The sequence below is a fragment of the Ovis canadensis genome, chromosome 8, assembly GCF_042477335.2.
Source record: "Ovis canadensis isolate MfBH-ARS-UI-01 breed Bighorn chromosome 8, ARS-UI_OviCan_v2, whole genome shotgun sequence".
Lineage (NCBI taxonomy): Eukaryota > Metazoa > Chordata > Mammalia > Artiodactyla > Bovidae > Ovis > Ovis canadensis.
This window is the reverse complement of record NC_091252.1, coordinates 85,826,920-85,844,889: the sequence shown is the minus strand read 5'-3', so window position 1 is coordinate 85,844,889 and position 17,970 is coordinate 85,826,920. Positions and strand designations below refer to the sequence as shown.

At 50.6% G+C, this 17,970-nt stretch overlaps 1 long non-coding RNA gene and 1 pseudogene across 1 annotated transcript; both read left to right on the top strand.

The window, feature by feature from the left end:
• The first annotated feature begins 1,671 nt into the window (after positions 1-1,671).
• On the top strand, positions 1,672-9,476 carry LOC138444978 (uncharacterized). The gene is made up of 3 exons (XR_011258681.1): positions 1,672-2,788; positions 3,001-3,134; positions 7,232-9,476. It is a non-coding gene; the product is annotated as an uncharacterized lncRNA (long non-coding RNA).
• A 1,693-nt stretch (positions 9,477-11,169) lies between these two features.
• Positions 11,170-16,909, top strand: LOC138444675 (UL16-binding protein 2-like; annotated as a pseudogene).
• Positions 16,910-17,970: the final 1,061 nt, after the last annotated feature.

Genomic DNA, 17,970 nt, shown 5'->3' with positions numbered 1-17,970 from the left:
TCTGAGGGATTCCTGCCCGCAGTAGTAGATATAATGGTCATCTGAGTTAAATTCACCCATTCCAGTCCATTTTAGTTCGCTGATTCCTAGAATGTTGACGTTTACTCTTGCCATCTCTTGTTTGACCACTTCCAATTTGCCTTGATTCATGGACCTGACATTCCAAGTTCCTATGCAATATTGCTCTTTACAGCATCAGACCTTGCTTCTATCACCAGTACATCGACAGCTAGGTATTGTTTTTGCATTGGCTCCATCCCTTCATTCTTTCTGGAGTTATTTCTCCACTGATCTCCAGTAGCTTATTGGGCACCTACTGACCTGGGGAGTTCCTCTTTCATTATCCTATCATTTTGCCTTTTCCTACTGTTCATGGGGTTCTCAAGGCAAGAATACTGAAGTGGTTAGCCATTCCCTTCTCCAGTGGACCACATTCTGTCAGACCTCTCCATCATGACCTGCCTGTCTTGGGTTGCCCCGTGGGCATAGCTTAGTTTCATTGAGTTAGACAAGGCTGTGGTCCTAGTGTGATTAGATTAACTAGTTTTCTGTGAGTATGGATTTAGTGTGTCTGCCCTCTGATGCCCTCTTGCAACACCTACCATCTTACCTGGGTTTCTCTTACCTTGGGCGTGGGGAATCTCTTCAGGGCTGCTCCAGCAAAGCACAGCTGCTGCTCCTTACCTTGGATAAGGGCTATCTCCTCACCGCCACCCTTCCTGACCTTCAACATGGGATAGCTCCTCTAGGCCCTCCTGTGCCCGCGCAGCCACCGCTCCTTGGACTCAGGGTAGCTCTTCCCGGCTGTTCCTGCATGTTAGCAGCCTGGCACTCTCGACCGCTGCCCCAACCTCGGCCATGGGGTAGCTCCTCTCGACCGCGCTTGGTGCGCCAGTCGCAGCCGCCTGCGCTTAGTGCACCCTGTCACAGCCGCCTGCGCTTAGTGAGTAGTTAAAGCAAATTCTGGAAAAAGGATATAAAGAGATGAAAAACCCAACTGCCACTTTTGAAGAACCCAGAGCAAAAGCAGGATGCCTCACATGCCCCCAGAACACAACAACACTTAAGGGTTCAGCCAGTCACCTAGCCATCCCTCTGACTGACCCCTGGACACACCCCTCCCATCACCCCATAGAAGGAACCAGCTAGCTCCACCACCTTGGGGAGTAAGCACGCAAGCAAACTGTCATTTGTTCTCACTCCCCTCTGCTGCAGTAGTGGTCCCAATAAAGCCTTGCCTCAATTTCTTTTCATTAAGAAATTTGATTTATTTCTATTATCTGGCCTCTGATTGATTTATACTGATTAAGGAAACCAAGAGCCTGGTGTGTAGCAGTTTGGGAACAAGAGACACATGGGGGCTGGGAGGAGGACAGTGTTAGGGACCAAACGACGGGCTCTAGGACCTGAGTCATGTTTACCAGAGAAAGACAGGACATGCGCTCATCCTGCCTGGCCAATCATGTAACGCCAGCTACTCCTGTAACTGAGACAAAGAACTGCCTGTATATAAGCCGCCATACTCCTTTGTTCGGGGCTCTTGTCGGATTCCACTGTGCTGGAAGAGACTTGGGCCCTAGCGCACTAGAAATAAACTCCCTTCTTGCCTTTGCATTACTGTGGTGGACTTGCTGTCTCGGTCGGTTCAGAGATACGGGCTTGGTGCAAAACATTTGGGTGCTCGTCCAGGATCTCCGTCCCACCAGGGAGGACAACTCTCCTGGTAGAAGGGAGTAACCTCGTTAGGAGATAAGAGCTCTGAGCACTGGTGCTAACGTTGCAGAAGCCCAGATTAAGTCCGGGGCCCAGTATCATACTGGGGAGGCATCTGGGTGTAAAGTGCAGAGGCAAGTCCGGCATAAGGCCGAGGCCCAGTATCGTGCTGGGGAGGCGGCTGGCTCTGGTTACTAGATTAAGTCCGGCATAAGGCCGAGGCCCGGTATCGTGCCGGGGAGGCGGCTGGCTCTGTGAACATCCTGCAGGTAAGATTGAGTGCATTGTTGGTGGCTACCTTGCGTTTGTTATCTGTTTGTCTATTTGTGGTGTCTGCGTTGCTCTTTGTGTGCTCTGTTGGCTCTCAGTGTACTTTTCTGTGATCATGGGACAAACAACTTCTACTCCTTTATCTCTTATGGTTAACCACTTCTCTGATTTTAAGTCTAGAACACAGAATCTATCATTGCTGGTGAAGAAAAGCAAGTTAGTAACTTTTTGTTCTGCCAAGTGCCCTGCTTTTGATGTTGGCTGGCCACAAGAAGGCACCTTCAGCCTGCCTACTATTTGAGCGGTCAGAGAGAAGGTGCTCGCCCCTTACCCTTCGGGGCACCCAGACCAAACTCCATACATTTTGGTCTGGAAGGACCTGGTGGAAAACCCCCCAGCCTGGCTAAAACCTTTTGTTTTCCAGCCCCTCACTTCCCTTCCCTCTTCCCCATCCTCAGCTTCATTACGTCCACAGGTACTAGTCGTTGAAGCATCCAAAGAGAAAAAAGAGAAAAAAAGGTGCAGCAACCGGGTGAAACCGGTATTCTAGGAATCCTCACTATACCCCAATTTACTTGATCTGGAGACCAAATTGTTCCCACCCCTGTATGCAGATCCACATCTGCCCTTGCTTCCACAGGTTCCACAGGTTTCATCGGGAGAAGCCAGGAGGAGAACCGAGCCTTCAGCTCCTCCCAGAGAAGGGGCCCCCGCCCAGGGAACTCAGGGAAGAACAGGGAAAATGGCCAGCATAGCGGAAAAAGAAGACCCAGAAGTCCCCTCCTCCACCATTCACGCATTTCCGGTCCGGGCAGGGCCAGCCAGAGAGGGTGGAGAGGGGACATATCAGTATTGGCCCTTCTTTCTGCACTAGTGATTTGTACAATTGGAAAACCCAGACCCCCTCCTTCTCTAAAAAACCGCAGGGTCTTATTGATCTTTTAGAGTCTATCCTTTTTACTCACAATCCCACTTGGGATGATTGTCAGCAACTGTTACAGGTGCTTTTCACTACAGAGGAGCACGAGCGGATCCTGTCAGAAGCTTGGAAGAATGTGCCGGGGTAGATGGGAGACCCACTACGCAGCCTAACCTGATTGATGAGGGATTTCCCCTGACGCGGCCCTGCTGGGACTTTGAGCGCGCTAAAGGTAGGGAGCATCTCCGAGTGTACCGCCAGACTCTTATGGCCGGCCTTAGAGCGGCCGCCAGGAAGCCAACTAATTTGGCCAAAATAAATTCAGTGAGGCAGGAGCCAAATGAGAGCCCAGCAGCCTTCCTTGAAAGGATAATGGAAGCTTTTAGACAGTATACCCCTATGGACCCACAGGCAGATGAGTCACGAGCGGCAGTTATGTTAGCATTTGTAAATCAAGCAGCCCCTGATATTAGAAGAAAGTTACAAAAGATAGAGAGGTAAAGTGAACAATCCTTGCAAGATCTAGTGAGGGCAGCCGAGAGAGTTTTTAATCATAGAGAGACCCCAGAAGAGAGAGAGGACCGCATTAAAAGAGAAGAAAGAGAATTTAGAGCTGAAGAAAACTGTAAAAATCAAAAAGAGCTGGCCCAGATATTTTTTGCTGGGGTTGAAAACAAAAACAGGTTTCAAAAAGGGAAAAAATTGGACTCAAAAACTGAAGAAAAAATGACAAGGCGTAAGCTTGAGAAAAACCAATGTGCATTTTGTAAAGAGTTTGGACATTGGAAAGATAAATGCCCCAAGAAAAGTCTAAAAGAGGGGCCCAAGAACCCCAAGAACGAGACTCCCTCTCCAGACAGTCATATCCTCTACGCGGGTGAGGATAGCGACTAAGGGGGTCAGGGCTCGAAGCCCCTCCCCGAGTCCTGGGTAACTATAAATGTGGAGGGGAAACTGGTTGGCTTCATGGTGGACACGGGAGCCCAATACTCAGTCTTAAACCAAAAAGATGGACCCATGTGTAAGAAGAGTAGCTGGGTGCAGGGAGCAACCGGGACTAAATGATATGGATGGACTACAAAACGGCATGTGAACTTGGGGGCCCACCAGGTAACCCATTCTTTTCTGGTGATATCTGAGTGTCCAGTGCCCTTGTTGGAAAGGGATTTACTGTCTAAAGTGAATGCCCAAATTCATTTCGACCACGGACAAGTGTCGGTTTTAGATGGGACCGGGCATCCTCTTCAGGTCCTGTCTCTGGCATTAAAAGATGAATACAGACTCTACTTGCCAGAGGCCCCAGCGACGATAAGCCCCAAAGTACAGCCATGGGTTCAAAGATACCCTCAGGCCTGGGCTGAAACAGCAGGAATGGGACTGGCCAAACAGAGGCGCCCTATCATTGTGGGACTGAAAGCCAGTGTCAAGAGGCTCGACAAGGAATTACTCCTCATATACAACGTCTCATAGACGCTGGGGTCCTGAAAAGGTGCCAGTCCCCATGGAACACTCTCCTGTTGCCTGTGAAAAAGCCTGGGGGAACTGATTTTAGACCGGTTCAAGATCTACGAGAAGTCAACAAATGGGTGAGTGATATTCATCCTATGGTTCCTAACCCTTATAGATTGCTAAGCAACTTACCTCCAAACTACATTTGGTATACTGTTTTAGATTTAAAAGATGCCTTTTTCTGTTTGCCTCTTGCCCCCGCAAGCCAAGAGATCTTTGCCTTAGAATGGCAGGAAGACTGTGGTCAGACCCCTGTGCAGCTGACATGGACTCGCTTACCACAGGGTTTCAAAAATTCGCCCACGTTATTTAATGAGGCCCTGGACGAAGACCTCCATGAGTATCGGGTTGAACACCCTACCATTGTTTTATTACAATATGTTGATGACCTTATGCTGGCAGCGGCTACAGAGAAAGAGTGCCAAGAGGCAACAGGTGACCTTCTCCAAACCTTGGGGACTTTAGGTTACAGGGCCAGTGCCAAAAAGGCCCAGATTGCCAAGCAAGAGGTTACATACCTCGGTTATAAGATAAAACGGCCAGGGGTGGCTAACACAGGCTATGAAAGAAACCATCCTCCAGATCCCTGAGCCAGCTAACCCTAGACAAGTGAGAGAATTTCTGGGAACTGTGGGATATTGCTGGTTATGGATCTTGGGGTTTGCAGAAAAGGCCAGGCCCCTATATGAAGGGACCAAAGAAAACAAGGACTGGAAATGGACTGAGCCAATGAAAGAGGCCTTCCAAGAGCTCAGGCTAGCCTTGCTAGAAGCTCCTGCCCTTGCCCTCCCTGATCCATCTAAGCCTTTCCAATTATTTGTAGATGAAAAGCGGGGGATAGAGAAGGGGGTACTAACACAGAGATGGAGACCATAGAAGCGACCTGTAGCTTACCTTTCCAAGAGACTGGACCCAGTGGCAGCCGGATGGCCACCTTGCCTCCGTATCATCATGGCCACCGTGCTCTTAGTCCACGATGCTGATAAACTGACTTATGGACAGAGACTCTTGGTCTACACTCCTCATGCCATAAAGAGAGTTTTAAAGCAACCCCCAGGTAAATGGATTTCTAATGCCCGCTTGACGCACTACCAGGCCTTGCTACTTGACACCCCATGGATTCATTTCCAAACGCCCTGCACTCTAAATCCGGCCACTCTTTTGCCCAGTCTGGAGGAAAATAGCCCCCTCCATGATTGTGATGAGATACTGGCCGGGGTAACAGCAATATGAAAGGACTTAACTGATACTCCACTGGATAACAGTGAGCTAAAATGGTTCACAGATGGCAGCAGTTATGTAAAAGATGGACAGAGACAGGCAGGAGCCGCAGTAGTAGATGACTCTGGACAGACGATATGGGCAGAGGCCCTTCCCCTGGATACCTCAGCACAAGGCAGAGTTAATTGCCCTGATTCAAGCATTAGAGAGAGCCAAAGGAAAAAGAATAACTGTTTTCACTGACAGTCGCTATGCTTTAGGCACGGTACACATCCAGGGCCCGATATATCGGGAACGGGGGTTTTTGACAGCTGAAGGAAAAGAAATTAAAAATTTGCCTGAAATCCATAGACTTTTAGAGGCTGTACAGATGCCTCGGGCTGTGTCAATAGTACACGTACCTGGGCATCAGAAGGGTGACAGCCCCACAGCACGAGGGAATCGTGCTGCAGACCTGGCAGCTCAAAAAGTAGCTGATGAAGATTTCATCACCCCTGTGTTGGCGATCGGACTTCCACCTCCAGGTATGGGAACTCTGCCCCCAATCCCTGAGTATTCATCCACAGACCTTGCTTGGATCCAAGAACACACCAACCTTCAAAAAGGTGAAGATGGATGGTACCGAGACTCAGACGGCTACTTGATACTCCCTGCTCAGTTGGGACAGCAACTATGTGAGCATTTACACTTGTCTACTCATCTGGGAAAAAAGAAGACTCTGATGCTCTTTCAAACTGCGCTCCTGCGATTTCCCCGGTACCAGACAACTGTAAAAAACATAGTGCATGCTTGTAAGGCATGTCAACAGATGAGACCAGGAAAAAGACAACATGCAGGACTGAGGTATCGGGGAGAAGGACCAGGGAAACACTGGGAAATAGATTTCACCGAGGTAAGGCCAGGCAAGTATGGTTACCGGTACTTGTTAGTGTTGGTGGATACCTTCTCAGGGTGGATGGAGGCTTTTCCTACAAAGGGAGAGGCTGCGATGATAGTGGCGAAAAAGATTTTAAAAGAAATAGTTCCCAGGTTTGGCCTGCCGGTGACCATCGGCTCTGATGATGGACCTGCTTTTGTGAGTCAAATAGTTCAGAGCCTTGCCCTAGCCCTGGGGACTAAATGGAAGTTACATTGTAAATACAGTCCACAGAGCTCAGGGCAAGTAAAAAAAAAAAAAAAAATGAATCGGACCCTAAAAAAACTTTAACTAAATTGGCTATAGAGACTGGCGGGGACTGGGTGACCCTCCTTCCCTTCGCCCTCTTCCCTGCGCATAATACTCCTTATCAACTTAATCTGACCCCATTTAAAATTCTGTATGGGAGACCTCCCCCTGTATGTCCAATATTTGAAGAGAAAAAACTACCGCCTCCCACGTTGGGACAATTCCAAGAGGACTTGATGGCCTTAAACAAGGTGCACTCTCGTGTCTGGAAACTGCTCTGGGAAATACATATGGGTCAAAATAAGGGAACTATTCCCTCACATGACGTTGGCCCAGGAGATTGGGTATGGGTCAAAAGGCACTAAACCAAGGCACTAGAACCCAAATGGAAGGGTCCTTATGTTGTTCTTCTTACCACCCCAACTGCCCTAAAGGTTGACAGTATCGGGCCTTGTGTGCATTGCAACCACGTACGCCCAGCTACTTCAGCAGAGCAGGAAGACGCTAAAAAAAATGAGAAGCGTGTCTGCACCCGTTCAACCCCCTGAGGCTGAAGCTCCAGCGTCGTCAACAGGACCAAGACAACTCGTCTGGACCATCTTATAGATGACCATGTTACTCTGCTCCGAAGCTGCCAGCGTGAACCCGCACCAACCCATCAGAATCACCTGGAAACTGCAAAATGGACTAACACGTGAGATGCTTAACTCCACCACCGCAATACATCCACCAAATACTTGGTGGCCAGACTTATACTTTGACCTTAAGCCGGTGGTAAATGTACCCTGGAAGAGGGGCAAGCTCCGGAATCATGCATTCTGGGCATGTCCAGGTGCGCCCAGGCATAACTGGAAGATCTGTGGGGGGATACAGGACTCTTATTGTAAATCTTGGGACTGCGTAACTTCCAATGATGGATCGGAGACTCCAGGGTATAGACGGTGGGATGTAGGAAATCGGGACTTGCTTAACTTCTCATTTGTAGGACCTGTACCTCCGTACTCCAATTGGGAAAAGGATCATAACTTTGCCCAGGTAAAAATAAGGTTTAACATTGACAAAGCAAAAAAAGAAAAGGCCTGGGTCAACGGGAGATCATGGGGGCTTCAGACCAGAACTGACGGGTTCCCATACCGGGAGTATTATAATGAGATCATTGTTGTGAGTCAAGTTTTAGAATCGGTACAAATATATTGTATAGGTCCAAACCCCATTGAACAGGTCCATGCAACTCTCTACCCGACCACCTCCCTACCTACATCCCAGGGACCAACAAAAGACCCAGAGGAAGGCCCCCTTGCTAAACTCGGACAAACAGATCCACTATGGAAATTAGTAAAGGCAGCTTATGCTACCTTAAATCAAACCCATCCTGAGGCAACTAAATCCTGTTGGTTATGTTACAACTTAATTCCCCCTTATTATGAGGCAGTAGGCCTCAATGCCTCTTACGACCTGGCCAACAGCACCGATCCTCCTCAATGTTAATGGGGAGACCGAAAAGTAGGCCTTACAATGAGAGAGGTATGGGGAAAAGGGTTATGTATGGGCAAGGTATTATCAGAGAGGTCTCCACTGTGTGTGCATGTCATTGAGCCTATGGGCTTGCCCATAGCCAGGTGGCTAATACCACGGATGGGAGGATGGTGGGTCTGTTCACACATGGGGCTGACTCCATGCTTACACAGCTCAATCTTTGATCCCAAAGAAGAATTCTGTGTTATGGTAGCAGTCGTGCCAAAAATTCTGTACCGACCAGAGGAAACAATATATGATTACTGGGCCCAAAAATTGACCCTAAATCCTCAAGAAGGAACTTACAAAGTCAAGAGGGAACCTCTTACTGCCATAACCATAGCAACTATGTTCGGTCTTGGAATAGCCGGGGCCGGAACAGGAATAACAGCTTTGTCCCTGCAAAGCCAAGGATTTAACTCCCTGAGAGCGGCCATAGATGAGGACATCACCCGTATAGAGCAATCTATTAGTCATTTAGAATCGTCTTTAACTTACCTATCTGAAGTAGTTCTGCAAAACAGAAGAGGATTAGATCTGCTCTTTCTGAAACAGGGGGGACTCTGTGCTGCCCTAGGAGAAGAGTGTTGTTTTTATGCTGATCACACAGGAATAGTTAGAGAATCTATGGCCAAAGTAAGAGAGGGACTAGCCCAACATAAACGAGAATGTGAGGCTCAAAAAGGATGGTTTGAGTCTTGGTTTCCACAATCCCCTTGGTTGACCACCCTAATCTCCACCTTGCTGGGACCCCTGCTAATACTTCTACTGATGCTTACCTTTGGCCCATGTATTATCAATAGACTTGTAGTCTTTGTAAAGGAACGCATAAATACAGTACAGCTGTTTGTGCTTCGGCAACAATATCAAACTGTGTCTCAGGACTGAGAGGAAGATTCCTCTATATGATCTAAGGACGGGGGGAATGTTAGGGACCAAATGACGGGCTCTAGGACCTGAGTCATGTTTACCAGAAAGAGACAGGACATGCGCTCACCCTGCCTGGCCAATCATGTAACGCCAGCTACTCTTGTAACTGAGACAAAGAACTGCCTGTATATAAGCCGCCATACTCCTTTGTTCGGGGCTCTTGTCGGATTCCACTGTGCTGGAAGAGACTTGGGCCCTAGCACGCTAGAAATAAACTCCCTTCTTGCCTTTGCATTACTGTGGTGGACTTGCTGTCTTGGTGGGTTCGGTCGGTTCGGAGATACAGGCTCAGTGCATAACAGACAGGACTCAGGCTTGGGTGGGGCACCAATTTAGTGGGTTCAGGTGATCAGTGTGTCAGGGGAAAACTCTCATGCATAGGCCTGGGGGAGAGGACCTTGGGTTTAATCTCTGGCAAGAGGCAACATGGGGACCACATAGCCCCAGTGGAGGAGGCTGGTAAAGAGGCAAGTGATTTAGGAGAGCACGAGAAAGACGAAAGGACAGCATTAGACCCCTGGTCAGGACAGCCACATAGGAGAAGACGGGCCACTCTGGACAGGCCTGGCCACCCCCAGACACAGTAGCCCCAGATGGGAGTGAAATCAACCGGGAGGTGATGTTAATGAGTGTCAACAATGAACATCCTTCCAAGAACATAAAACTCCACCTGATTGCTCTTGCTACTTCCTTAATATTCTGCTCGCATCCATTTCCATATCTATAAATAGGGAAGCCAGCCTCACTCAGTGAGAAGACATGAAATGGAGCACTACCCGTGCTGAGGTGTCCGTGCGACCTTCCGAGGTCAGGGCTCAGTCACCCCTGAAGCTAGCAAAAGCCGAGAGCCCCGTGATAACAGAGAGATGGATCCTTCTGTCACAGACGTTGACCTCTCAATGTCATTGATAGATCACTATGTCATAGATAGACCACTTCCCAAGAATTAGGAGGTCTTGTCAGTCCCAGAGAGTGATGGATCATCTCACTCTTCATCAGCAGATAGCCCTGAGATGTGAAAGTGAGATGTTCAGTGCTGGCTGGATGCTGCATACAGGTAAATTATGAGGGGGAATAAAATGGATCACACAGGCTACCAGTGTAGAACGAGCAGCCGGAAGAGACCGCCAGGGGGCGCGCGGTGGCAGCGCTGGATCCCGGTCTCCACGGGGAACTTGCAAATTCAGGTTCTGGCCTCAGTCCTCAAACTCTTTCTAATGAGCAGTTACTTTGGCCCACAAAAGACCTAGGACTACTCTGGGGGCAGAAAGTACTAGAAAACATATTGCTGATGACACTGCAGTTAAGGGCTGTCTTCAGGCCCTTTCAAGAGATCCGCAGAATTCTTTGGTGGGGGTGGTTGAGGGGTGGTGGATGGCTTGGAAATCTTGAGTCTTTTTAAAAAAAGCAGGGCTTCCCTCCTACGTCAGTCGGTAAAGCCTCTGCCTGCAACGTAGGAGATCCGGCTTCGATCCCAGGGTCAGGAAGATCCCAAGGAGGAGGACATGGCGACCCACTGAAGTCCTCTCGCCTGGAGAATCCCCATGGTCAGAGGAGCCCGGCGGGCTACAGTCCTCCGGGTCGCAAGAGTCGGGCACGACTGAGCCAGCAAACCACCACCGCAGGAAGACTGCAGGCGGGAATGGGGAGGAAGGTTGAGGGGCGAGAAGGACTCGGAGGAGCAAGGAGTGAGTCAGGAGGGGCCGGCTGGGTGGGGCCATGCGAGGCTTCCGATGCCTGAGAAGGAGGCGCCTGGCTCCCCTGGACCGTCCAGGCATCACCTGAGGAGGGTCAGGGGGGTGACACGGCGGGGAACCGGCGGGAGTGGACTGGAGGGCAGGGCGGAGAGTGGAAGGGCGGGGCGGGCTCTCACACAAATAGCTCGGGTCTCCCCACGAAGTCAGATCAAAGCACTTTCCCCTTGGTGATGGGCTGGACCACTGACTCCGAAGCGCCTCTTAGTGTGGCTGCCCTGCTTCTTCTCCTGTCTCTCCGGTTCTGCACGGCGCGAGGAGGTGAGTTCATGGATTAACCTGCGGGGAGCGGACACGGGGCCTTAAGACCCCAAGAGGGATGAGGGTGTCCGCCAGGTTCGGGAACGTCGAGCCTGGACCGCCTCCCTGCTTTTAGACCTCCGCGCCTCCTTTCCCGCTGGGCTCCTGCTCCCCGCCCCCACTCCCCAGCTTGTTGCCATCCCTCGTCCCCCGCCCCGGCCCCCCTCCCTGCCCTGGCATGAAAAAGACAAGATCTGGGTGAAAAAGGAATCACAGCATAAAGGGAGAGGAAGCTGGGAGAAATGGGAGCCCGGGCAGCAGCAAGAAATGCTCCAATCCGCAGGCCGCCTCTCTGGAATTTGGAGCCACTGAAGCGGGTGCAGGACAGGTGGGGGCCGCTCCCGAGGGACCGAACCCATGGGGTTCAGAGGAAGGCTGGGTGGAGCCTGACCAGTTGCCTTGGGCGGGCCGGGGCGGCAGGGGGCGGGGAGGGAGATGGGCAAAGGTCTAGGTGGAGTCCGACACTTGGGCGGGGTGTTGGGGGGGGGGGGGCGGTGCAGGAGGTGGGGGCAAGGAGATGGCTGGAGTCTACCTAAGAAGCCTCCTTAGAGTCCTGCTTGGTTACAACACTATTTTTTCCATATCCCTCCCCATCCCAATAAGCTCAGGGCCTCCAACAACTTCCTAAACCTGCCCCTCTGTCAACTGGCACCCTATCCTCTTGCCTGAGAATTCACCCCAGCAGAAGCCTCCCAGCCTGGCCCCCAGAACATAAAGCAGGAGAGATGGGAGAAGAGCTTCCCAAAGTGTGTGACACAGGGCATGAGGGTGAGGATGGGCAACCCCACTTCTACCCTTCAGTCCCACATTCATATTCCCTGAGACTATGGAGACAGTGGCCTATAAATAGCTATTATTTAAGGCAGGAGTTGGAGAATCTTTTCTTCAAAAGAGAGAGAGTAACACAGTTGGTCTCAACAGGTCATTTGGTGTCTGTGTGCATTCTACATCTCCACATTTGTGCTACAAGAGCAGGCAAAGACGACCTGGGGAAAAAAAAAAAAAAAGAACAATGTGACTCCCCTGTAATAGTAATAGATGACTCATCCCTTAGGGACTAGTGCAAGGATGGCTTAGCTGCCTGTCTGTGAACCAAACACTTGCTCTGTCCTGCCTTGTAGGTTCTGGGTGGTGTGAATGTGAAAGGAGTATGGGTCCAGCAGATATGGGCTGATGTCCCCTGACCCCCTCTGCTCTAGAGTGGTTTCCATGGTCCATGGAGATATAGGGGACACTGCATGAAGCCTCAGGCATGAGCAGAGAATAGTGTGTGCATGCTAAGTCCCTTCAGTCATGTCCAACTCTTTATGATCCTATGGACTGTAGCCCACGAGGGTCCTCTGTCCAAGAGATTCTCCAGGCAAGAACACTGGAGTGGGTTGCCATGCTCTCCTCCACGGGATCTTCTCACTTAGGGACAGATCCCACATCTACTCCAGCTCTGACATTGCAAGTGGACTCCTTACTGCTGAGCCACAAGGGCAGACCCTGGAGATAGTGGTCCTAAAACAATTCTGATGTCAGGCCTAGGCCACCTGCTGCTCTCTCTTATTTGTTGCCTCTGGCCCTTCTTATGCCAAACCACAATATCTCTTTAATCCTCTGATGGCTGGTCTATCTGAACTAATAATTAGGGGTTGGTGAGCCCAGATCATGATAGACAACGCTGACATTTCATGACCAGAGGCCTCATCTCCACTAGCCCCCAGGACCATACCAGGAGCCACATTTAAATGGTGTGCTATTCCCCACTGCAAATCTCATGGCCTTGCTTCAGGACATAAAGGGTCTGTGTTGTGAACCTCCAAGTAAAATGCCGTAGACGGCACATTGCACCTTTCCCACCACAGACAGATAGCTCTGACGTCACAGGTTCTGCTGGGTCATCTGCCCAAGAAGCAGGTGATCAGGTCCAATCGTCCCTAACTGTTTTTGTGCTAGGACAGCCGTTGTAACAGAAAACCATGGTCTGCAGAGATTGAAATATGTCATATGCACAAGTATAGAAATCTATGGGCCACACTGAGAACTAAATGGAGATAGGATAGGGATGACACTCCTGCAGCCCTGGAGGGTTGTAGGTTGGTACTCTGTCATTTTCTCCAGGATGTGATATTCTTTACAAGTACTCTTGGGGGATGAAGGTCTGTGTCAGAAGTGTGAACTTGGAAATCACTTCTATGGTACCCTCACCGCACGGTAATTTACTAACTGTGAAGATTTTTCATTCATATGTAAATGCAATGAAAGTGAAATGAGCACTATGAGGACCAGTGGATGGGTGACACTCCTGTGGGACAGATGTGTATTCCTTACCACAGATCTCAGGCACCACAGTAATAACAGGCGGGCCATGATGATGTTTCAGACTGCTGGACATGATGACAGTCCCTCCCTTGGACCTCATGAATGTGGGGGTGGCGTTCTGCCAAGTGTACACTTACCCCAGGCAATGACCATGTGGCCTCCAAGGCCAGAAGGACTTCTGCACTTGCTGTGGTGATAAGAGGGCCCTCCTTGCTGATGCCTGGCATCTCTGTCTCTAGGAATGGATTCTGAATATAAGACCTGACTCAGTGCTGGATACTGCACAAAGGACCTGGACACTTTGTTGGGATGTCTGCACTCAGATTCCTGAACACTCAGCCTTGTGTCTGTCTCTGTTTTTTATATAATTTTTCCTTTCAATCATGTAGTTTTTAGCAGGGCTCACTGCTCTTCTGTCTTCTGTCTGCCTCTAGGATCGCCCTGTGCTAGGAGGCAGCGTGGTACTCTTTGCAGTGAGGCCTGGCTACAGTGGGGCTCTCTGGTCCCCTTGGCCTCTGCATCTGCTTTGTTTCTGACATAGGGCACTCCCCCTGGCATCACCTCTTTCCCCTTCTCCATCCTCGCTCCTGCTGGAAGCGCACAGGAACACCAATCCCACCACCAACCCTGACCCTCAGCAAAAGTCACCCTTGAGCTGTTGGAGATGCTTCTCATCCGCTCGTTCCTCTCGGGCTCCAAGGAACCTGGGGGACTGCACACTTTCCTGCCCTTTCATACTGTGCCCACTCTGGCACATTCACTTCTCTGAGCTTTTAATCCCCTCCTCTACCACCTGCCTCAGAAGTTCTGGATTTTCTCTTTCATGCCATGTGGGCCACGCCTTCTCCAGGATCCTAAGACCCATCAAAGTGGCAGATCAGCAGCATCTCCCTGGCCTTGCTAAATCCTGTGACCCTAATTGTAAATTCTGCTTTCTGCAGCTTTGGGTTCTGTGTGGGCCTTATGAGCACAGTAGAGATAATGTTATGTGGTTCCTCCACTTGCTCAGCCTGTAGGTGGTGTTGGGGAGCAGGGGGGCCTTCCTGCTCTACCAGCCCAGCCCTGCAGCTTTCCTCTGCTCTCACATAAGTGGGGGGGAGAAGGTAATGGGTCTTCTTCTCCAAAACCTGCCCTCACCTGCATTTTCCTTCACAGATGCTCACTCTCTTTGCTACAACTTCACCGTCGATCCTCACCCCAGTCCTGGAGAGCTGTGGTGTGTGGCTCAAGGCCAGGTAGATGGGAATGTTTTTCTCTCCTTTGACTGTGGTGGCGCCATGATCCAATCCACAAGTCCATTGGGAGAGGAGGTGAAAACTACGAACACTTAGGAAACACAGAGAGAAACACTCAGAGACATCGGGGACTTCCTCACGGGGCAAGTGCCTGACAATATACTGGAGAAAGACACACCCAGAGGTGAGTTCAGTTCAGTTCAGTTCAGTCACTCAGTCGTATCCCACTCTTTGCAACCCCATGGACTGCAGCGTGCCAGTCTCCCCTGTCCTTCACCAACTCCCAGAGGTTGCTCAAACTCACGTCCATCAAGTCAAACTCATGTCCATCAAATCCAGAGGTGAGTTAGGAAGTCCAGATACTGAAGGAGCTGCATCCATTGTTTATGGGTAAAAAATTCAATTGAGTATTGGTCCTTCCCTAGTAGTCCAGTGGAAGGAGTGGGCCTTGGAGGAGAGAACAGGGCCTGATTACCTGGGCCCAGGGCAGGTGGATCATGGTGAGGCAAAGAATTCATCAAGTCCAGAGCCTATGCTCTTTCTTTTCCTCGATGAGATCAGATCCTCTGACCTTGCAGGGTAGGATGACATGCCAGTGTGAAGAGGATGGACACGTCAGTGGATCTTGGCATTTTGGCTTCAATGGAGAAATGTGCCTCCACTTTGATTCAGAGGATGGGCACTGGACAGTGGATCATTCTGGAGGGAGGTGGATTAAAGAGAAGTGGGAGAAGGACAGAGCTGTGACCGACTTCTTCAAAAAGGTCTCCATGGAGACTGTCGGGCCTGGCTTCAGGAGTTTATGGTGCGCTGGGAGAAAATGTTGAAGACCTCGGGTAAGTGAGGCGAGTGTAGAGAACTGGTAGTCCACTCAAGGTGATATGGACCCAACCTCTGTGTATGCGTGTGTGTGTCTGTATGTCTGTGTGTTTTGGCAAAGTGATCCATCTACAGTGAGCTGTTCCTGAAACATGGATGGCCCTAGAGAGTGTCATACTGAGTGATCTAAGTCAGAAGAGAAGGAGAAATATCATATGACATGCCTTATAAGTGGAATCTAAAAAGAAATAGTACAAGAAAACTTACAAAACAGAAAGAGACTCACAGACTTAGAAAACAAGCTTATGGTTACCTGGGGGAAGGGATAGTTAGGAACTATGGGAAGGTCATGTACACACTGCTATATGTAAATGGATAACCAACGAGCACCCACGGTATAGTACATGGAACTCTCCTCAGTGGTATGTGCCAGCCTGGATGGGAGAGGGGTTTAGGGGAGAAGGGGTTCATGTATGTGTATGGCTAAATCTCTTTGCTGTTCATCTGAAACTATGATAACATTGTTAATGGCTATACCCCAATTAACAATGTTTTTGGAGTGAATAAAAATAAATAATATTAAAAAAAATCTAAAAAGTGAATTGTTTCTGGGAGAACAATGATCCAGGATGCTCTGTCATCCTCACTCCTCTTCCACCTCCTGACGTCTCTCCTCACAGCACAGGCGTTTGGACGACTGAACATGGATTTTTGCTGATCCAAATCCTGTAGACATCTTTTTGATTTCTGGGATTTATTTCTCACTGTACCCTCTTTCCAGAATCTTCTTCTAAATGTCACCAATTCCACTTTAGGAAAACTGTCAATACCGCCTCTGCTGTAGCTCCTGAGGACTGCATCCTCAGGTCACCGTCTCTGATGTCACAGCGGGACTGAGTGGCTGTGTTGGAAACCTTGCTCCCCCATTAGCTGTCAGAGCCCCGAGAGGACTGGGCTCCTCCCTTCGCCCCATCTCACCTGAGGACCTATCACAGGGGCCTCCATGTGATGGGTACAAGCTGTCTGCACAGTAGAGATACTGAGTCGGGGACGAGGAGGCATCTGCTGAGTTTGGGGTCTGGACAAGGGCTTCACTCTTACTCTCCTTGCAGCATCACTGACCTCAGTCCTCGCTACAGTGCAGCCCACGGCCCCAGCCAGCAACCACAAAACTGAGATTGTCCTTGGAGTTCTCCCCGGTTTTGTCATAATAAGCATCGTAGCCTGGATCCTTTAAAAGAAGAAGTACTGAGGGCAGAAATCAGAGGGAAGACAGGGGCACAGGGCCTGGTGTGAGGACGGGAAAGGTGAATCCCAGCCAACCCCTGCCCCTCACTGAACCTCCTCATCCTGGAAATGAGCAGGGGGATAAGACCCCATATCACCTGAGAGCAGAACTCAGACAAGCTCAGCCCTGAGTTCTGAGAGGTCCCCACTGTCAGGTGACACTGTGAAAAGGGTGGGGCCTTCACTAGGCTGAGGGCCTACTGATGCTAAAGGGTTTAGCCAAGTCCCCGGACTGAGCACAGACTGCTGGCTGGCAGGGCCCAGGGTAGGTAGTGTGAGAACAGCAGGCACTCAGGGGGAGGGCAGGACTCAGGGGCCTGAGAGCAGCATGGGGACTCCACGTGATGTGTCAGCGGGGAGGGGACCAACCCAGTGGCCAAAATGAGAGGGGCTGGGCTCTCATCCCAGAGGAAGGGGTGGGAAGGCCTTTGCAGACCCAACTCCAAAGGCCCGTTCTCACAGGAAGTAGTGTGGGTGAAGCAGGCAAGGCAGGAGCCCCACAGCAGAGACTGTGGGAGGGGCTGAGGCCAGGCCTGTGCTCCTGGAGAAGCTGCAGTTGTGACTCAGCCTGTGGCCTGCCCGGCCCCAGCCTCCTGGGAACCCAGAGCTTCCATCACTGAGCGGCCCTGCCTTGAGCAGAGGTGCCTGGGGGTGGTGGGCCTGAGCTGGGGTGGAGATGCCCAACTGGGGTGACCAGGAAGAGATGGGGGCAGGGACCCTGGTCCTGAGAGCTGTGTGTGCTGCTCAGAGTCTGGAGGGGAGCAAAGGAAGGAGGTTTCCCTGCAGCCCCCCAAGGCTGTCAGGAAGCAAGTCCCCTCCTCTTGGGACCTGCTCCCTGGTCCTTTAGGCCCTCCTCGGGGAGGATCCGGACCTGAGTAAAGGGAGCAGATTGATTCCTCACTGGCTCCAGTCCTGAGCCTGAGCAGGCGGTGTCAGGGCCTGGCGTGACTCTGTGATGCAGGAAGGAAGGAGGAGATGACAACAAGCTGCTGGGCCTGAGGTGGGGGTGGAGGTGGAGCCCCTCAG